This window comes from Vulpes lagopus, chromosome 2, assembly GCF_018345385.1.
Source record: "Vulpes lagopus strain Blue_001 chromosome 2, ASM1834538v1, whole genome shotgun sequence".
NCBI lineage: Eukaryota > Metazoa > Chordata > Mammalia > Carnivora > Canidae > Vulpes > Vulpes lagopus.
Genome location: NC_054825.1, coordinates 172,739,056 through 172,761,682, shown reverse-complemented (window position 1 = coordinate 172,761,682; position 22,627 = coordinate 172,739,056). Strand labels below are relative to the sequence as shown.

At 38.1% G+C, this 22,627-nt stretch overlaps 1 protein-coding gene, 1 long non-coding RNA gene and 1 pseudogene across 9 annotated transcripts in view; 1 reads left to right on the top strand and 2 right to left on the bottom strand.

The window, feature by feature from the left end:
* LOC121485486 overlaps window positions 1–22,627 on the bottom strand; it is a 97,049-nt gene that overhangs the window by 32,003 nt on the left and 42,419 nt on the right. For 3 of the 8 annotated variants that reach the window (XR_005986294.1, XR_005986291.1, XR_005986297.1), the window contains one exon: window positions 7,914–7,993. The exons of 3 other annotated variants lie outside the window; for them this stretch is intronic. This is a non-coding gene — a long non-coding RNA (uncharacterized LOC121485486). Of the gene's footprint in view, window positions 1–502; window positions 641–7,913; window positions 7,994–20,288; window positions 20,417–22,627 lie in introns of those variants that run through there. 2 more of the 8 variants (XR_005986295.1, XR_005986298.1) reach the window with 2 other exon arrangements.
* Window positions 1–22,627, top strand: part of ZNF260 (zinc finger protein 260) — a 129,328-nt gene that overhangs the window by 78,558 nt on the left and 28,143 nt on the right. The window lies entirely within an intron of this gene.
* LOC121485986 lies at window positions 7,443–7,541 on the bottom strand (annotated as a pseudogene).

Genomic DNA, 22,627 nt, shown 5'->3' with positions numbered 1-22,627 from the left:
TCTTGATTTCAGCTCAGGTCATGATCTCAGGTCAGGGTTTTAGGACTGAGCCCCACATGGGGCTCTGTGCTCAACATGAAATCTGGTTATCTCTCTCCCTCTTCTCCTCCCCCCTGCTCTATCTCTAAAATGAATAAATTAAATCTAAAAAAAAAAAAAAAAAAGAAAGAAAAGAGCCAGTACTTTAATTGATAGTAGTGTGCCAATGTTAATGTCCTGGTTTTGATCATTGTACCATGGTAATATGTTAGTATTACACAAACTGGGAGAAGAATGTATGGAAATTTTTTTCTTAAAAATTTTCTGTATGTCTAGAACCTTTAAAAAATATATTATTTCTAGCCAAAATGGAAAATAGAGACTGGATTTACCTTCTTGCCTAAAGTAACAAAACACTAGGTAAAATACAAGCAGCAGTTGTTTCCAGATACTGAACATCAGATGACAAAATGCCTAACAAAGTGTAAACAAATGTCACATCCACACTTTCGACTCCACTTACTTCCTAGTAGGCATTTCCACATGTCAGCACAGGGAGAAGGAATGCAGGGGGGAGCCTCGTGATGCCAAGGTGAAGATGAGAGTCCAGGGAGGCAGAGATAGCTAGTTTGCAAGGCAGACTACTAGAGCAAGTCTTGATCTGTGCATGGAAGTAAACACCTGAGATCAGCAAAAGAAATGCTTAGAAAAAGTACAGGTAACCCTTGGGAACCCACACAGCGAGGAATAGTTTGTGTCCCCATCAGCTAGAGTGGTAAGCTTCATAATATACAGGCACTGGTTAGATTACTTAAAAAGTTACTCCCTGGTAGAGAAGCAAGTTAGTACTAAAGGCTTCTTGGTCCCACCTAATAAAGTTTAAAGTAAATCTTAATAGGAACAGGTAACATAGATTAAACTGTTACCACGTAATAGAGATTCCAGAACAAACCTTGAGTATATTTATAGAAATACAAAAATATCAAGCACATAGAAGGTAAATTTTAAGATGTGTGCTTGATAAGAAAACAAAAACAGGAGTGTAAAAATGCAGGAAAACGTGAATATAATGAGAAAAATCAATATAAACACATCCAGAAATGACAAAAATAGGTTTTATATTTGATTTGCTAGATTTTGTATTTGGAAATAGACTGGCAGTACGACCATCAACTATTTTCCACATGCCCAAGAAGGAAGAGGAGATTGATCATGTTAAGATGTGAAGGATATTAAAAAGACCTAAACAAAATTCTAGAGATAAAAATTCTAAGATTTATAAATACAATTGGTGAGATTGAAAGAAAACATTAGTAAACTTAAAAACATAGCAACAAAAACTACAACTTGAAACAGAAAAACAGACTAAGAAAAGTAAATTAGATAACAGAAGACTACGGGATAACTGCAATCAATCTAATTATGTGTAACTGGGACCACTGGAAGAGAGCAAAATGAATGAGCAGGAACAAAAAGGCATTTAAAGAAATAAGTTTTCCAAATTTGGTGAAAACTAAACCTAAACATCCAAGAAGTTCAACTCATCCAAGCAAATCACACCAAAACAATCATAATCCAACCAATTAAAATGAGTAATAACAAAAGAATTTTAGCAGCAGGAAAAAAAAAAACAACCCCCAAAATTCCTACATGCAAAAGAGCAGATACAAAACCCCCCAAACATCATTCTGGATATGATGAAGTACACGTATTTTGCCCTATTCCTCCTCACTTATTAAGCATGAAGTCTATGGGGATAAATATATGAAACACACTTAAGAATCTGAAACTTGGAGAAATGAGGGCAAACTATTTATGGACCTTGGGACTTGAGGAACCTACCTCAGTGGTGACTTCCTTGGAGGAGAGTTGGGTTTTGTTTTTGTTTTAGACTCCAGCCTGAATACCAGAGAACCTTGCAAAATGAAATGCCACCAGATGCAAACTACCAAATAAACACACCACTCACTAATAACGAGAAAACACCCTCCACAACCCGTTTTCCTCACACAAAGGGCTGAAAAGGCTGTGGCTATGTGGAACAAAAAGCCCTATTGACAATGCCAACTCTACATTACCTCAACATCTCCCACACCATTCTGCACAGTAACCAGCAGCATCACTCCCTTGCCAGTATATATATTCAAAGACTTTGTGTGTGCACAGCCCTATAATCCCAGCCTAGGAATAAGGAGGCAATGAATGTCCCTTTTCCCGAACAATCAGTACATTCAGCTGCTGTATAAGAAATTTGACTACCAATCCAGGTGCATCAATAGTGTGTAGCCTACAAAGATATGAATGGAACAGTGCCATTATAGCCCAGAAATAAAGCCTCATCTCCTGGCTGACAGTTGCCCTGGGAGGGTGTGAGTGTGATTAGGTCCTTGACTAATTGTGACTATCATTGTGGCATTTATTAGCTGTGGTTCACTCTATACTAGTTGACAGGCATTTGCAGAGGCAATGTATAATCAGACCCTGACTACCACTCAACACAGCAGGAACAAAAGCTCTTCCCCCTTACACCTAGCGGGAGCTTGCACATACCATGCGTGTGAATAGAACCATAACTAAATTCCAGTTCACCAAGTACCCAAGAACCAAAATGTCAACCACAAATTACCAGAGAACAATAAAAACTTATTCATTCTCACAAGAATGAAGGATATACAACTTAAAAGAGAAAATACCATAAAAAAACACTAATAAGATGTCAAAGATGTTGGAATTATCCTACATGAATTTTAAAGCTATCATAAAAACGCTTCAACGACATAAAATGCACCTAAAAACAGAGTTCCAAAATACATGAAGTAAAAACTGACAATTTAACAGTAATTAGAACATTCAAACCACTTTTGGTAGTAGATAAAACTAGGAAGATGTTCAACGAAAAGCAGAAGATGTGAACAACATTATAAACCTCCCAGATCAAAGACATCAATAAAAACTCTAACCAGTAATAGCAAAATACATATTCTTCTCAAGTACACAAAACATTCTCCAGAGGAGAACACAACTTAGGCTATGAAATAAATCTCAATAGATTTACAGAAATTAAAATCATATAAAGTATATCTTCCACCCATGATACTGAATTAGAAATCAATAACGAAAACATGGGGATCCCTGGGTGGCTCAGTGGTTTAGCACCTGCCTTCAACCCAGGGCGTGATCCTGGAGTCCCAGGATTGAGTCCCACATCGGGCTCCCTGCATGGAGCCTGCTTCTCCCTCTGCCTGTGTCTCTTCCTCTCTCTGTGTCTCTCATAAATAAATAAATAAATCTTAAAAGAAAGAAAACTAGGGGGAGAAACAAAGGGAATTAAAGAAATAAGGAATAGATGCAAAATAAAAGAGAATAGAAAAAGAATATACATAAAATCAAAATTTGTTTCTTTAAAAGATCAACAAATTAGAAATGTTTATCTAAAACAACCATTAAATAAAAAAAGGTTCAAATTACTAAAATCCATAATGAAAAAGAGCTTAACTATTGACCCCAAAGAAATGAGAAGTATTAATAAGAAAATGCTATGAACTGTATGAAAGCAAATAAGATAACAAACAAAATCCTAAAACATCAGATTTGCAAAACATATCTGTTAAACTGAATTCGTAATAATCTTCTAAAACAGAAAGCATCAGGCACAGATGGTTTCACTTGGTGAATTCTACCAAACATTTAAATAGGAAGTGATACTAATTCTCTACTATGTCTTCTAGAAAATACAGTAATAGGACAGAGTTCCTAACTCATTCTATGAGGTAATACCCTACTACCAAAATCTCATAAAGACATTATAAGAAAGGAAAATTACATAGTAGTATCTCTCATGAACATAAAAGCAAACACCCTCAACAAAACACTATATCAAATACAATAATGTGTGAAATTATACAACATGATCAACTGAGGTTTATCCTATGCATGCATAGGATGAGATGCAAGGCTATCTCAACATTGCAAAATCAGGTAATCTAAGCCATTACACATCTACAGGTTACAGAAGAAAAATATTGATCATGTCAGTAGATGCAAAAAAAGTACTTAAAAAAAAGTTAATACCATTCACGGCAAACTAGGAAGAGAAGGGAATTTATTCAACTTGATAGGAACATCTATCAAAAACATATCTGTTCTCACTGCTATTTTCAATATTGTACTGGAAATCCTAGCTAATGGAACAAGTCAAGGAAAATAAAAGGTACACAGATTAAAAAAGAAGAAATAACACCATCTTTGTTTGCAGATAACATGGTTGACTATGTAAAACTCCAAAAGAATCAACAACAAAGAACTCCTGGAATAAGTGATTATAGCCAGGGTTGCAACTACAAGGTTAACATAAAATAGTCAAGTTCTTTCCTATATAGCAGCAATGAACAATATAAAATTAAAATTAAAAAACACATAACCATTTATCATATAAAGAAGCACTAATGAATAAATCTTAAAAAAATGTGTAACAGTTATAAGAAGAGAACTAAAAAACTGATGAAAGAAATTAAGGAACTAAATAAATGAATATTCCATATTCATAGATAGGAACACTCATACTGTTAAGATGACAATTATTCCAAACTCAAGCTACAGAATCATTGCTGTAATAATCAAAATCTCAGCATGTTATTTTGTAGATATTGACTGATTCTGAATTCATATAGAAAGGCAAATGACCCAACATAAGTCAACACAATACTGAGGATGAAGAAGTTGGAGCACTAACACTCTTACTTCAAGATTTACTACAAGGATAATCAAGACTCCTTGTATTATCAAAAACAATAAATCAGTGAAATAGAATAGAGTGCTTAGAAACAGATCCACATAAATAGAGCCAACTGATCTTTTACAAAGGAACTACTATAATATAATTCAATGAAGAAAGGTATCACTCAACAAATGTAGCTAGAACTACTGGATATCCACATTAAGAAAACGAATCTAGGGACAAGCTTTAAATTTTTAAAAATATTCAAGATACATCATATACCAAACTATACAATGCAAAACTAAAAAACTTCTAGTAGATAATACAGAAGAAAATCTACGTAACTTTGGGTTTGGCAATGATTTCTTAAGAAACCTCAAAAGCATGATCCATGAAATACAAAACCTGTTAAGTTAGACATCATTAAAAATTTCTGCTGTGCAAAAAAAATCTTAAGTGTTAAAAAGTGCTAAAAAGACTGGCCACAGACTAGGAGAAAATTGTTTGCAAAACACATATGCAAAATACTCTTAAATATACAAAGAATTCTTAACACTTAACAGTAAAAAGCAAACAATCCAATCAAAAAACAGATGTAAAATCTGAACAGAACACCTCACAAAAGATACATAGATAACAAGCATATGCAAATTTGCTCAACATCCTATAGCAATTAGGAAATTGCAAATCAAAATAATGAGATACCACTATACACCTATCTGAATGGCTAAAATTCAAAATGCTGAAAAGATGTCTAGTAATAGGAACCCTGATTATTCATTGCCAATAGAAATGGAAAATGGATCAACCACCTTGGAAGATAATTTGGCAGTTTTTTACAAAGCTAAACTTAGTCTTACCATATGAATTAGCAATCTTTCTTCTATGATATTTATCCAAGTAAGTAGAAAACTTATGTTCACAGAAATCCACACTTGGATGTTCATAGCATATTCTTAATTTTCTCAAACTGGAAGCAACCAAGAGGTCCTTAAAAGGTGAATGGACAAACTGCTATACATCTATATAATGTATCATTGTGCTATGACATAAAATTAAAACTATTAAGCCACAAAAACACATGGAGGAAACTTAAATGTATATTGTGTAGTGAAAAAAATAAGTGCCTTTTTATTTTCCGTATTTCTGATTCTTTCATACCTGGACACTTACTGACTCTGGAGAGACTGCCTCCTAGGGTAGCCAATTCCTTACAAATAGTAAAAATTCAACTGGGAGCATGCAAATTAACCAGCCAGAGCACAAACTTAAACAACCTCATTTATTGGGCACATATTCAGGACCACTATTCCCTTGCCCTAATTACCCCAGGGCCATACACTAGCAACTGGGGATAGATAGCACTTTTCCACGAAGCCTTCTGAGATTGTGCAAACTAATCAATCCTAAACCTACTTACCCTATCCCAACCCATTGCTTCCTGCAGAAATCACAGCAAAGTCTCTTGCCCATGTTTTTTTCTTATTCTTTCTACTTCAAAACAGATGCTGGTACACAGAAGCCTGTGTTGTATGCTGTACCTCCTATAAGTATAAAAATGTCTTCCTCCCTTTCTCCCTCCATCCCCCCTTCTCTCCTTCCCCCCTTCCTCCCCTCTCATGTCTGTGTCTTACCATACCTAATTAAAACAAATCCTGAGTCAGTTTTTTATAAAGCCACTCTAAAGAGGCTACATATTGTATGATTTCAACTATACGACATTGTATGAAAACAAAACTACAAAGACAATAAAAGTATCAGTGGATCCCATGGAATAGGAGGGAGAGGGGAGAGATGAGTAGCTGGAGCACAGAGGATCTTTAGGGCAGTAAAAACGATTTTGTGTCATGTTGTAATGGTGTAACATGATGCTGTAGGACACATGACATTATGTACTTTACAAACTCATAAAACTATACAAGTTGTGATCCCTAATGTAAATTATGAACCTCAATTCATAATATATCAATGTTGCTTCATCAGTTATAACAAAAGTACCATACTCCCATATAAGATACTAATCCTAGGGGAAAATGATCAAAGAAAAGGGTCCACATCATCTAAAGGATAGATCAAGTTCAGTGTTTCCTTGCGGATTTTCTATCTGGATGATCTATCCATTGTTGAAAGCGGGGTAATGAAGTCCATTACTATTACTGTATTTTTGTCTATTTCTCCTTTTGTATTTATTCTTTTAATATATTGAGATGCTCCAATGTTGAATACATATATATTTATAATTGTTATGCCTCTTGATGAACTGACCTATTCTTGTAAAAGCTTTTGATTTAAAGTATATTTTGTCTGATGTAAGTGCAGTTGCCTTATATTTTGGTTTTCAATTGCATGGAACATCTTTTTCCATTCCTTCACTTTTATCCTATAAATGTCCTTAATACAGAATTGAGTCTCTTATAAGCAGCATATAATCAGGTCTTATTTCTATAATCTTTCAGCAATGCTATGCCTTCAGTTTGAGAATTTAATCCATTACATGTTAAGTAATTACTAATAAGTAAGGTCTTATAGCCATTTTATTGTTTCTGGCTGTTTTATAGTCTCCTTGTTCCTCTCTTCGTCTTTAGCCATCTTCTTTTGTGAATTGATGATTTTCTGTAGTACTATGCTTTGACTCCCTTCTCTTTATCTTTTCTGTATCTGCTATTGCTTTTGTTGTTTGCTTACCACAAGGCTGGTCTAATTTATACTGATAAATCAATTTAGATTGCATACACACTCGACTCCCTACCCCCATGCACACACTTCATTTTTGTGTGTCATCTTTGCACAGGGACTATGCGAATCTCTGTATCATTCCAATTTTTTAGTATATGTTCTAAGTCATTTCATTTTTTCATGTCACAATTTACCATTTTTTAATGTTGTATATTCATTAACATGATTATAGCTATGGTTATTTTCTTAACCTTTTTAAAAAAGGTTTGAGAGAAAGAGAGAGAGAGCATGAGCAGAGGAAAGGGGGCAAAGGGAGAGGGAGAAATAGACTCCCCACTGAGCAGAGAGCCTGACATGGGGCTCAATCCCAGGACCCTGAGATTACGACTTGAGCTGAAGGCAAAAGCTTAACTGACTGAGCCACTCAGGTACCTCTTTGGTTATTTTTAATATTTTTGTCTTTTAACCATATCTAAAGACAAATGGTTATAAAAACACCATAGTATAGTATTCATGTAATGGAATTTGACTATATACTTACCTTTACTAATGTGTTTTATATTTCCATGTTATTAATTAGTGCCTTTTTATTTAAGCTTGAATAACTCCTTCTAGCATTTCCTGTAAGGCAAATATAGTGATAATGAATTTCCCTAGGTTTTTGTTCATCTGAGAAAGTCTTTCTTCTACTTCTAAAGCAAAACTTGGCTAGCTAACATATTCTTAGTTGGCAGCTTATTTCTCTCACCATTAGAATATACACACCCACTTTTCCATGGCCTGCAGGGTTTCTTTTTAGAAATCCACTGATTGCCTCATGTGTGTTTCCTTGTATATAACTTATTTTTTTCCTATTCCTGCTTTAAAATTCTCATTGTCTTCGTTAATAAACAGTTTTATTATAATGCATCTTGAAGAACATATAGTTGGGTTAAATCTGGACAACCTATGAGCTTCCTAAACTTGACTGTCCAAACTATTTCTCAGATTTGGGATGTTTATGTTATTTCTTTAAATAAACTTTCTATTGCGCTCTCCATCTCTTCTCCTTCCAGGACTCTACAGTGCTTTTATTTATTTATTTTTTCTACAGTGCTTTTAAACTGCTTTTCAGGAACAACCTGCATTTTATAAAATAATTATCAGATTTGGATTATATTAAAGTTTTTTAAAATTGAGGGTTTTTTTTAAGCTTTTATTTATTTATTTGAGAGAGAGAGAGAGGGTACACAGGAGCTGGTAGAGTGGAGCAGTGGGAAAAGGATAGAAAGGAGTAAAGAATCTCAAGCTGAGCACAGAGTCCAATGTGGGGTTTGATCTCACAACCCTGAGATCAAGACCTGAGCCAAAATCAAATCAGATGCTTAACTGACTGAGCCACCCAGGCACTCCTAAAAAAAATTTTTTTAAAGATTTGTTTATTCATGATAGACACAGAGACAGAGAGTGAGAGAGAGGCAGAGACACAGGCAGAGGAAAAAGCAGGCTCCATGCAGGAAGCCCAATGCAGGACTCAATCCCGGGACTCCAGGATCACACCCTGGGACAAAGGCAGGCACTAAACTGTTGAGCCACCCAGGGATCCTCTAAAAATTATTTTTAAATCTTTAATTGTTTGAGGCTTTCTATCCTATGTTTTTTATTTATTTTTTACTTATTTTCTGGTTGCTTCCTCTCTTCAAGTTTCCTCATAAGATGATGATAATTCTTATTGACTTTACTCACTACTATCACATTTTTTGTGTCTATTATTCCTCGAGTCTTTTATGTTTTTGTCCATTAATCTCTGGTTATAGTTTTCATATATATATCCATGTTATATTTAATGTATATTGAGTTTGGTGTGTTATACCAACCAACTTGAAGTTTCTTATTGCTTTGGATTTATAAATTGAATGTTGAATTAAATTCATTCTGTGTGTTTTGCCTGAGCAATCAAAGGAAAAAAAATAGGTGCAACATACCCTACATTCTAAAATGAGGTTCTGGGGGTCCCTGGGTGGCGCAGTGGTTTAGTGCCTGCCTTTGGCCCAGGGCGTGATCCTGGAGACCCGGGATCGAATCCCACGTTGGGCTCCCGGTACATGAGCCTGCTTCTCCCTCTGCCTATGTCTCTGCCTCTCTCTCTCTCTCTCTCTCTCTCTCTCTCTCTCTGTGTGACTATCATAAATAAATAAAAATTTAAAAAAATAAAATGAGGTTCTGGATATCTCCACAAAATTTGAAAACTAAGAAATGGCTATACACAAATTTTGCCATGCTCAGTTCAACATATTTCAAGGTATTTGAGAAATTGGAGAAACTGGAGAAGATGAGGAAGACAACTGTTTTTGTGAGGCAGGACTATTTACGGATAGAGTTGTTAGTGTTTCCCAGCCCCCTGGGGAAAGAAGGTAGGTTTTTCCTCATCTCTTCAAACCAAGCAAGTGGACCCTATAGATCCCAGTGCCTCTAAGATCCAAAATGGAGTGTAGCGAAGGAGTTCTTAGGAGAAGAAGGAGTTCTTAGGAGAAATTTCTCTTTTTTTTCATGCCATCTGGGGAAAAATATGCATCTGAGAGATGGGAGACTAATTCCCACCTGGTGACTAGATGTGGACTACATGGACTGCTACTAGATCTGCCCTGGGGCAATCTTTTATTTTGTCCTAAAGAAACTCTGAAGGAGCAATCTGATCACCAGAGAAGGTTAACCACTGTATTCCTGGATATCTGAGGGTAATGTAAGGATTTTAAGTGGTCTCTGTGAAGAGGATGTGCCAGCCTCATGGCTTCCCCTTGCAGATGGATATCTTCAGCCAAGTATTTACTTTGAAACCCGGACAGGTAACAGACAATAAGAAAAAGTCAGCTTTAAATATGCACCAACACAGGAGAAAACCAAAAACTGATTACAACAGCAAGAGTCAATAAGAGACAGGAAAGCCTGTCTCTTTCTTCCCTTCCAGTGCTCCAACTTTAGGGAGGTTAAGACAATGTAGTGTTAGGCAAAGATTAGAAGAACATGAAGGGGAAATAAACTGTACACATTCTCCTTCTTCCATAGGCTTTTTTTTTTTTTTTTTTTAAGATTTATTTATTTTAGAGAAAGCAAGCATGTCGGGGAGGAGCAAGGGAGAAAGAGAAAGAAACTCAGGCAGACTCCTCACTGAGCACGGTGCCCAATGCAGGGCTCAATTTCACAATCCTGAGTTCACAACCTGAGCAGAACCCAAGAGTCGGATGTTTAACCCACTGTGCCACCCAGGCACCCTCTAGGCTTCTATCTTTAAGAGTGAGGTGCTAAGAAGTTGTGAATGTTAATTAAATTGTTAATTAACAGTTGCAATAAATACAAAGGAAACTCAATTAAAAAAAAAAGTAAGACTGAGTTGTAGGAAGAGAGAAGTTTTCATTTTAAATAGTTTACAGTCCTAAATCAATACAATGCATTAGGCATTTTATTTGTCAAATTGAGGGTGATCCATCTGGTCCACTAGGTTTTTTTTGCTAGTAGACTGTAAAAGCACTTGACAAACATTTCATCCATGGGTTAGAGAAAAAATATAACCTCACAGAGAAGGGCTAACAGAGGCAATACTGGAAGAAAGTTTTTTAAAGATTTTATTTATTTGAGAGAAAGAGAGTACACAAGCTGGTAGAATAGCAGGCAGAAGGAAAGGGAGAAGCAGGCTCCTTGCTGAGCAGGGAGCCCTATACAGGGCTCAATCCTGGGATCATAATCTGAGCCAAAGGGAGATGCTTAACTGACTGATCCACCCAGGCACCCTGGGAGAATATGGTTTTTTTTGAAAATACAAAACTGGAATGGGCTAAAGACCTAAATGTGTAAGATAAAACTACAAAGTTAATAGACAAAACTGGAGAATTTCTTTGTGATCATAGAGCAGAAAAACAAACAGCAATTTTGTACTATAAACCACAGGGGGAAAATATGCAACTGTAGCATTAAGATAAAGGCTTTCTGTTTAATAAGTAACAGAAAAAGAATACATATAGGATTATTTGCAGAACCTAAAACTGTCAGGAAATTAATACCTAGAATATTTAAGAAACACTTGCAAATCAGCAGCAAAAAGGCAGCAATCTGAATTGAAATATGAACACAAGGTACAAAGACGAAATTTATAAATAAACTCAAAAAGCTGAGAAGCATTAAAGAATACTCAAAATCACTGGCAATCATGGAAAAGCAAATAATACTACACAGATGTAATTCTTTAGACACTTTACACTCATAAATATGAAAAAGCTAGATAGTGCTGTGTTCTTTGCAGATTTAGGGTTATAGAAACACTCATATGCAATGCTAGTGGAATTGTGGACTTGTACGACTAATCTAAACATGACTTGACACTACTTAGACAAGTAAACTCATATCCTGACCCAGATATCAATGGCCTTCAAAATTCTCAAACAGGTCCATAAAGGAATACATATATATATAAGGATATTCACTTAATTTCTTACGGTGGTTGGGTATCGCAGGTAACCCAAGGGTCCAACCCCTGGAAGACTAGATAGGCAAAGAGTGGTAGATGTCTTGACATATGTTTACATAGTGACAGAAGGATTGTAAAAACATGGTGGTTAGTGAAAAACAAAAAAGAGAAGATATATTATTTGTATAGCTAAAAAATACATGCAAGTAAAATATATGACTTTGTAAGAACATATTCAATATAAAGATACTTTGAATGACTCTATAGAGGAAGAAGGGAAACAGGGTGGAGATTGAAAGAAGACAGACCCCCTCATGAATTAATGATTAGTGAGGCTGTTTAACTCAATTTCAGTTTCAGAGAGTGATTAAAAAAAAAAAAATTAAAAACATTTTTTCTCCTCTGCGTACTCCCCCATGGAATCAAGCAGTTAATGATATTACTTTTCAGAATTTTTTTTTTACCTCTAAGTTTTTTCTTGTTTAACTACTCTACCTAGCACCTCTAAAGAAATGTTAACTAGTAGTAGAAAAAAGAGACTCTTTTTGTCTCTTTTCTGACTTAATAGGAATGCTTCTAATATTTCTCTATTAAGAATCACAAACTGGGCAGCCCCGGTGGCCCAGTGGTTTAGGGCCACCTTCAGCCTGGGGCGTGATCCTGGAAACCTGGGATCGTCGGGCTCCCTGCACGGAGCCTGCTTCTCCCTCTGCCTGTCTCTCTCTCTCTTTCTCTCTCTCTCTTTCTCTCTCTCTCTCTGTCATGAATAAATAAAAATAAAATCTTAAAAAAAATCACAAACTTGTCATTTATTTTCTTGTGTATTTTCTACCTTTAGTCACTGCATTTCTACAGTTACTCTTAAGTCAGAACAGTTAATAATCTGAAGTGAAGTGACAGTAAATTTCAAGGTGCAATCAGTACAGGATGCAATATAGTCAGGGAGAAGGAAGTTAGAGAAGTTAGAGCCTCTCAACATAGATTAGGACAGAAAGGACTGGGTAAAATAATCCATGTCCAAAGAAATGAAGGTGGAAAGGCTGTAGACTCATGGTACTGGGGAAAGATTCTCATACTGCTTTTCACTTCTGAGAAACACCGGCAAACACCCAAATCATTTTAATCACACTCCAAGCACCAAGTCCTTATCCTCAAAAAGATTCTTACTAGTCTGTTACTTTCTTACTTTCAATATTTTGTACCTTTATTTTTTACATTTAACTTGAAAGGATAGATCAGGTGATAATCAACAGAAGGCCCAAACTCAATACTGAATAATGTGACAAGTTATTTCAGTCTCTCATGCCAACAGTCTTCTCCTGGGGAAAATGGCCCCAGCAGGTATAATCTGTATGTTTCTTTGGCTTGTGCTCCTCTCAAGTCTGAACAGAAATTTCAGAGTCATTTTTCATTCTTCTCCTCCTACATAAAATCCTTCAGCAAATTCTTTTTTTTTTTTTAAGATTTTATTTTTTTATTCATAGACAGAGAGAGAGAGGGGCAGAGACACAGACAGAGGGAGAAGCAGGCTCCATGCAGGAAGCCAGATGTGGGACTCGATCCCAGGTCTCCAGGATCATACCCCAGGCTGCAGGCGGCGCCAAACCGCTGCGCCACCGGGGCTGCCCCCTTCAGCAAATTTTAACATTTTCCCTCTGAATGTATCTCCAATCCATCTATTCCTGTCTCTACTACTAACACACTAGTTTGGGGCATCGTTAGCTCTTCCTTGAATATCACAATTTCCTTTTTAAAAATATTTCCCCACTTTTTAAATCTCCCTACTTCCAATGTTGTCTGCTCTTTTCACGTTTAAAGTATCCAAAAGAGGGACGCCTGGGTGACTCAGCAGCCTCGGTGGCTGCCTTTGGCCCAGGGCATGATCCTGGGGTACCGGGGTACCAGCATCGAATCCCACGTCAGGCTCCCTGCATGGAGCCTGCTTCTCCCTCTGCCTGTGTCTCTGCCTCTCTCTCTGTGTCTCTCATGAATAAATAAAATAAAATCTTAAATAAATAAATAAATAAATAATCCAAAAGAATAGTAAACTATTCTGACACGTTTCCAAGTTGGGAACTTATAGGGACTCCCCTTACCACCAAGCACTTCTCTAGCACCCAGCTAGATGCCCTACAATTTAATTCAATTCTGACATGATCTACCTGGAAATAGTATCAGATTCCACAGGTTAAAGGCTCAGTCTTCTGAGACTATCACCTCCCTCCCAACATCAGTTCTAAGTCCAGGTTGTCACCTGTACTTCTGACCAACCATTTACAGACTGGAGGTTCCACTAACCCCTCCTTGTGTTCGATTAATGTATTGGAGAGGTTCACAGAACTCAGAAAACCATTTTACTTACTAGGTTACCAGTTTATTATAAAAGGATATAGCTCAGGAAAAGCCAGATGGAAGAGCTGCATAGGCAAGGTATGGGAAAAAGGCAAAGAGCTTCCAGGCCCTCTGAGCTTGGCACTCTCCTCACATTTCCACATGTTCACCAACCCAGAAGTTCTCCGAACTCTGTCCTTTTGGGATTTTTATGGAGGTTTCATTACAGTGTTAAAAAGTGTGAGAATGACACCTGAAACTAATATAACACTGTATTTTTTTTAACATGAAAATATGAATAAAAACCTCATTTAAACCTCCCATGAAGGGGAAGCTCTCATGTACCACTCCTTGTAGTCTGCATAATCAGCAGGAATAAGAAAGATAATCCTTATTTTGACAAGGGAGGACACTTTTCAGGTAGGAATTTATCTCCTGCTTTTAATAACAAGAGGGAAGATCTCTTCTGCCCTGGCAACAAAGTACTAAACACTTTTTGCAGCCAATAAGAAAACTCTACAATGTCAAACTCTCATTCTCTTCCAATGAACTTGTGTTCAAAACAACCCACCCCAATTTCCTACTATATTTAAAAAAAATTTTTTTTAAAGATTTTATTTATTCATGAGGCACACAACACAGAGAGATAGATAGAGAGAGAGAGAGAGGGAGGAAGAGAAAGAGAGGCAGAGACACAGGCAGAGGGAGAAGCAGGCTCCATGCAGGGATGCAGGACTCCAACCCAGGACTCTAGATCAGGCCTTGGGCTGAAGGCGGTGCTAAACCGCTGAGCCACCCAGGCTGCCTCCTATTTCCTACTATAAACTAAAAAAAAAAAAAAAAAAAAAAAAGATGACCTTTCCTTTGTTTCTTCAGACTTGTCTGTGATTTGCCATGGCTTGCTTGTACCAAACTGTGATTCCTCTGCTATTCCCAAACAAACTCATTTTACTAGTAAAATAACTATTTTAAAAGAAAACTGGGCAGCCCGGGTTTTGGTCACACCAATAAAGTTATCCGTCACATAGTGCCTCTCTATCTCCCCAAAGGAAAGTGAGGAAATCCACCTCATGAGATGCTTTTTTTTCCCCAAGAGGATGGTGACTTTGATATGGAACTGGGCCCTTGGGCTCTCTAAACAACAGAAGTTATTTAGAGGCCAAACAGCAGTTCCAGGCAAGGCTTTATTGGGACTTAAGCTCAGCACAAGGGAGACAGCACAGAGGGAAGATCCTCAGGCTGTCTCCCCAGAGGTCAAGGAGAGCTTTAAAGAGACTTAAGCAGGAAAAAGGTGATGGCTAAACATGTAGGGGCAGTGATTTTGGGGGGCACTTGCACACTTAACAGTCATGCTTCTTTATGTGTCACATGTCTAATTCTACCCTGGACATGATTTTTAGTATTTTAACAAGGGAGAAATTTGGTGAAAGGTCAGCACTGGGTCCATCTTGGTGCTGACTGGTTTGTTCCAGTTCTTGCAGCCGTGCTTCACTTCTAAACATATATTGTACTTCTGCATTCCCGTGAGGTATGTTACTCACAAAGCCTTGCGGCTCAGCTCTTCCTCTACAGACCTAGCCAAGGAACACTGGATTTGTGCTTAGGGGGGAGGAGACCCAAGTCCAGTCCCTGCTCTGTCTCAATCTCACCTGAAATAATCCTTTTGTCTTTTTATGACTCCCTCGTTCTGGTTTTAAAAACTTCCCTTTCTGTAGCTCTTTGTGGATCCCCCCTACTTGCTAGACTGTAAACTTATACTTTATTCATGTAAACTAAAGTCCTCTGACACACATTTCCACACACTGAACAACTAAGCATATTACTCCACAGCATTGCAAGAATTATGAACTTTGTTCTTTTTTTTCCAGGTACAGGAACTGGGGAGGCAGGCTCCTTGATAACTGATCAAGGATAGAAGCAGAAAAATGTTTTCCTTTAAACCCTGAAAGCTGACCTATAACCCGCATAGTTCCGATAAGGATCAAATACATGCTGGTTGCTACATTTTTTTTTAAAGACTTTTTTTTAAAAGACTTTATTTATTTATTCATGAAAGACACAGAGAGAGAAAGGCTGAGCTGTAGGCAGAGGAAGAAGCAGGCTCCAGGCAGGGAGCCTGATGTGGGACTCGATCCTGAGACTGCAGGATCATGCCCTGAGCCAAGGGCAGGTGCTCAACCGCTGAGCCACCCAGGCGTCCCATGGTTGCTACATTCTTTTTTTTTTTAATTTTTTAATTTTTATTTATTTATAATAGTCACACAGAGAGAGAGAGAGAGAGAGGAAGAGACATAGGCAGAGGGAGAAGCAGGCTCCATGCACCAGGAGCCCGACGTGGGATTCGATCCTGGGTCTCCAGGATCGCGCCCTGGGCCAAAGGCAGGCGCTAAACCGCTGCGCCAACCAGGGTTCCCTGGTTGCTACATTCTTAATTTTTTTTTTTTAATTTATTTATGATAGTCACAGAGAGAGAGAGAGAGGCAGAGACACAGGCAGAGGGAGAAGCAAGCTCCATGCACCGGGAGCCTGATGTGGGATTCGATCCCGAGTCTCCAGGATCGCGCCCTGGGCCAAAGGCAGGCGCCAAACCGCTGCGCCACCCAGGGATCCCTGGTTGCTACATTCTTAAAGGGTCTCATGACTGCCTGTAAATTTCACTGAGAGTTAATATTGAACTGAATGATAAACACCAGAGAAATTGTGCAAAAAATAGTTTTACAAGTAGAAATACAAGGAAGATATTTATAATACTCCCTGCATGTCTCCTGTCCCTTGAGTACTAAGCATATAACCACCAGCTTCATACAGCAAAAGTGAAGCTGAATAAACTTACTAAGTTGCACTATATGTGTCAAGAATTCTTTCTTGACCATTGTGCTCCATGACCCTCTAACAAGAACATCTCTTTTGCCCACACAATGGCAACATGTAATAGGACTACTAAAGGCACTAGGCCAAGATGCAGAGAATAACTCGTAACCTGGAGAAGTTTTAAGACCTCCGTAGGTTTCAAGGCCCATCCAGTCCCTGCTCTAACACCCACATGTTTCTGCTAATATATAAACTGTCCCTAGGATCAACAAGGCAAGGTAGATTTGGGACCTATGTCTGCCTTCTCATTGGGTTGTCCTTTAATAAATCTTTCTCTGCTTCAAACCTGATGACTCAGAGATGGGCTTACTAAGCATGGGGCAAACAAATCCAATTTCAGGGCTCAGCAACAACCGCAGTGCTGCCACATTCATGAATCATTTTATAAAGTTAATTGAATCTTTAAAATTTACTCAGTGTAACTTTTTTTTTTAAGATTTTTATTTATTTATTCATAGAGACAGAGAGAGAGAGGCAGAGACACAGGCAGAGGGAGAAGCAGGCATCATTCAGAGAGCCCGACTTGGGTCTCCAGGATCATGCCCTGGGCTGCAGGCGGCGCTAAACCGCTGCACCACCAGGGCTGCCCACTCAGTGTAACTTTTAAAATTCAACAATAGTCACGATTGATTAAACCATTGGCCATTGGCAAATGATTCAACCTCTAGACATTTTACCCTCTCCAAAAGTTGGAGGGGGATTGAAAGTTCCAACCCTCTAGTCACCTGGTTGGGGCCACTAATAACCAGCCTACACTTTGGTTACATAAGGGTTTCCCAAAGTCATCTCATTAACATAACAAAAGACATCTTGATAGCTCTCTACACTTAGTAAATTCCAAGGGTTTTAGGAGCTCAGTGCAAGAAAAGGCTATGAAAAACAAATATGAAAAAAAAAAGAAAAACAAATATGTATTTAATATATTTTTTTTAAGATTTATTTTATTTATTTATTCATGAGAGACAGAGAGAGAGAGGCAGAGACAGGCAGAGGGAGAAGCAGGCTCCACACAGGGAGGCCGATGCAGGACTCGGTTCCTCCCACCCCCCACCCACCCAAAGGCAGATGCTCAACCACTGAGCCACCCAGGGGTCCAACTAATCAAAATTAGTAATCCTTTAAATGCTCTAGAAAAGATGGTTACTGATGTATTATTCATTAGATACAGAAATTTGATAAAGTAAGCCTTGAAGAAAACAGGATTAACAGTGAATATCTTTCACCCACATCAAAAGTCCTGCAGATGCTGGAGAACTCATACGCAGTTTGAAGAACACAGGATTAATATAGTCCTTGGCACGTGACTGCCCTCCTCTAGAGGCACAGTTAACATACGTAGAGTACGCTGAGACAGAGTAACACAAACCTAAGGCATTCTAAGTGCATGTTTCTTCTCTGTGGTCAGAAAGTAATATCACTGCTATCATTTATTAAGTACCTACTGAGTGCCAACCATGTGTTAGTCATTGTGGTAAATGCTTAAGACTTAACTAAACAGACAATAAACCCCTTCTTTCATAAACTTCATAATTACAATGGAGATAACTAAATGCTACTACATGTTTCATACGTTTACAGGTAAATATTTTTTATAAAATTAACTTTCCTATATGTACAACTTAAAATCCTCTATTGTGGGATCTCTGGGTGGCGCAGCGGTTTAGCGCCTGCCTTTGGCCCAGGGCGCGATCCTGGAGACCAGGGATCGAATCCCACGTTGGGCTCCCGGTGCATGAAGCCTGCTTCTCCCTCTGCCTGTGTCTCTGTCTCTCTCTCTCTCTGTGACTATCATAAATAAATTAAAAAAAAAAAAACCTTAAAAAAAATCCTCTATTGTCTTTTAAATACTGTGTAGTCATACAAAACTTCTGGACATGAAAGACTCCATTTTTAGGAAAAGCTCTATTTTCCTTTCTAAAACTAATGGCTAGAGGGATCCCTGGGTGGCTCAGCAGTTGAGTGCCTGCTTTAGGCCCAGGGCATGATCCTGGAGTCCTGGGATCAAGTCCCACAACAGACTCCCTGCATGGAGCCTGCTTCTCCCTCTGCCTGTGTCTCTGCCTCTCTCTGTCTCTCATGAATAAATAAATAAAATATTAAGAAAAAAAAAACTAATGGCTAATGACCTAATAATCTTGAGCTGGGCAAAAAGACCCCTGGTCTGACCCAGAAGCAAAAACTGTTTGGCAAGCAATTATCTATAAAATCAATAGGGCAATGGATATCTTGATCAATAAAACTGCTGGCTGTGGACTTCAGAAGACAGAATAGTTAACTAATGCATAGGAGGTATTAACACCAAAAAGTCAGTCTGTGTAACCACATTGGTTCAGCCTGTTAGTAACAATTAACTTTCCTTTTATCTAAATCATGTAATTGCCCCCCACATCCTTTCTCATAAAAAGTCCTGCTTTTCACCTTGCAGGTGGGACACTTTTCTGGTTACTGCCAGAATCTGTGCTCCCCAAACTGCAATTCTTCAATTCCAAATAAACACTCATTTGCCTCTCATTGCAGCTCTTTATTTTCAGGTTGACAATACTGTAAGCTTTCTGATCTTACCTTTCTTGGTAAATACATCATTATAAAATGGCTGCTCCCTACATATCACCATGTCCATATTCCAGGCAAGCAAAGAGGGCCAAAACAATATATGCTCACTGAGCCTATCCTGCCCCCATCCTCATCCCTTTAAAGAACTAAGAAGCCAAATCCAACAACTTTTGTTTATATCTTTAAGGGAAGCTAGAACCTATAGCCTTTTTTCCCTTTTTTCTTTATTTAAGTTATGCACAGTGCTCCTTCAAACCAAGTCAGGATTTTTATTACAATAAACGAGTGAATGAATACTGGGTCAATCACACATCTGACAAAACAATAGTATCTAATATTGTAATATTCTTAAGGAGAGAAAGATGGTGGTGAAGTGGGAGGACTCTAGAGTCTCTTTGTCCCATGAATACAACTGAATAACTCTTAAATCATTCTAAATACACCAGAAATCGATCTGAAGATTTGCAGAACAAACTCCACAACTAAAGAAGAGGCCAAAAAAAAAAAAAAAAAAAAAAAGAAGAGGCCACACTGAAGAAGGTAGAAGACTGGAGATGCGGCTTGGGAGAAAAGCAGATCCTGGCCACTACAGTGGAGAGGGAACTGCTGTTGCTGAGAAGGATGAGAGACAGAATAGCACACAGAGGAGCACATGGGGAAAATAAATCCCCATAGTAATTGGCATGGAAAGCAAAAGGACCCAATTTTGTGAGTTCCTACCACCAGCAGGGCTTTTAAAGATCAGTGTGCTGGACTCTGGCAGAGCTTGGAGGACACTGGAGCTGCTCCTGGAGAAAATGCAGGGCAAAGAGACTCCAAACATACAGCGTGGAGGCTGTGATCTGAAGAGCACCTAGGGCACACAGTGGGAAGGTTAGTTACTCATCTCAAAGTGTGTCACAGAGAGATAGCCTTTGCATTCACAGAGAGAGCCCTCTGGGAACAAAGAAACTGTCAGGACCTATTTCCCTCCCTTAACCCTCAGCATGAGGACCCGCATAAAGCACTGGGCCACCTGTGGGAACTAGTTTGGTGACCACACTCTCTACCTAATTGTTTAAACCAAAAGCCACAATCCAGCCCCAGCACTTCAGATTGGCCCTTCCCATTCTGCTTGTCTCTGTTTCAGCACAGTGAGCCCCCTCCCCCAGAAGACAGTCTCTAACCTCTGTCAACACCATGTCTCCTGACTGGCAGTTTTGTGAGGCCTCGGTTCCAGGTGCAGTAGTGACAGGTCAGATTTCACAAGGAGACCAAAGCATACCTGGTAAAAACATACCATTCAGGCCAGGGACCAAACACTGCCCACAACAGGCAAAGAGAGTCTCTGCAGATAACTGGCCTGAAGGATATAGCCAGCAAACAAGAGCAGAGTGCATAAAGCACACACTGGAGACACTCCTAGAAGTGACAGGCCCTGGGGAATAGGGGACATTACACTGCAGAGCACTGTACGACCTCTTCTTTTTTTTTTTTTTACGACCTCTTCTTCATAGAGCCATTGTAATCAAGAACATAAGACACAGCTGACATTCTTAACACCGAGAAACAGGTACACAGACTTAGACAAAATGAAAGGACAAAGCAATTTGTCCCAAATGAAAGAATAGGACAAAGACATGGAACAGGACAAGGCCACAGCTGGAAATCTAAGCAAAACAGTTATCAGTAACATACCTGATAGAAAGTTAATTTTTTTTTTTCTGATAGAAAGTTTAAAGCAATGATTATAAAGATACTCACTGGTCTTGACAAAAGAGTGGAAGACATCAGTGAAACAATTAACCCAGGGATAAGGAATAACATAGCAGAGATAAAGGGCTAAATAAACAAAATAAGACACACGTTTGATGTAATGAACAACAGGGTATGTATAAGAATCAGAGAAACAAAAAAAAATAAGAGAAGAAAAAGAAGAGAAACAAATAAATGACCTAGAAAACAATAATGAAAAGTAATGCTGAACAAAAGAGTGAAAAAAGCATTATGCAAACGAAGAACAGACTTAGAGAACACAGTGACTCTATCAATAACACTTGTATTATAGGAATCTCAGAAGAAGAAGAGAAAAAGGAGCAGAGAATTTATGTGAAGAAACAATATCTAAAATCTTCCCTAACTGGGGGGAAAGAAACAGGTATCTAGACCCAGGAGGCACAGAGAACCCCCAACAAAGTCAACAAAAGCAGATCCATACCAAGACATAGTGTAATCATACTGGCAAAATATAGTGACAGAGAAAAAATATTAAAAGCAAACAGAAGATAGCTGCATACAAAGGAAACCCCACAAGGTATCAGTAGATTTTTCAGCAGAAACTATCCAAGCCACACAGGAGTGGCATGACATATTCAAAGTGCTGAGTGGGAACAATCTGCAGCCAAGAATACTCTATACAGCAAGGTTATCATTCAGAATAGAAGAAGAGATCAAGAGTTTCCCACACAAACAAAAACTAAAAGAACTCATGACCACTAAGTAAACTCTGCAAGAAAATAATAAAGGGGACTATCTGAGTGAAAAGGAAAAGCTAAAAATGACAGTGTGAAGGTAGGAAACATAAAGGCAGTAAAAATATTTCTGTAAAAATCAGTCAAGAATTTCACCCCCTCAAAAAAGATGTAAAATATTACACCATATAACTAAAATGTGGGAATGGGACAAGTAAAAATGGGTTCAAACTTAAATGGCCATCAACTTAATACAGACTGCTACATGTAGAAGTTATACATACCTAATGGAAACCACAAATAAAAAAAACCACTAATAGACATGCAAAGAAAAAGAAATCCAAATATATCTCTAAATAAAACCAGCAAAGCATGAAAGAGTGAAAAACAAGAAAGAATCAGAGAAAATCTTCAGGAACAACTACAAAACAAGTAATAAAAAGGTAACAAATACAAAACAATAATTACTATTAATTTAAATGGACTAAACACTTCAATCAAAAGACAAAGGGTGACGTGGGGCACCTAGGTAGCTCAGTAGGTTAAGCATCGGACTCTTGGTTTTGACTCAGCCATGATCTCACAGTCTTAAGACTGAGCCCTGCATCA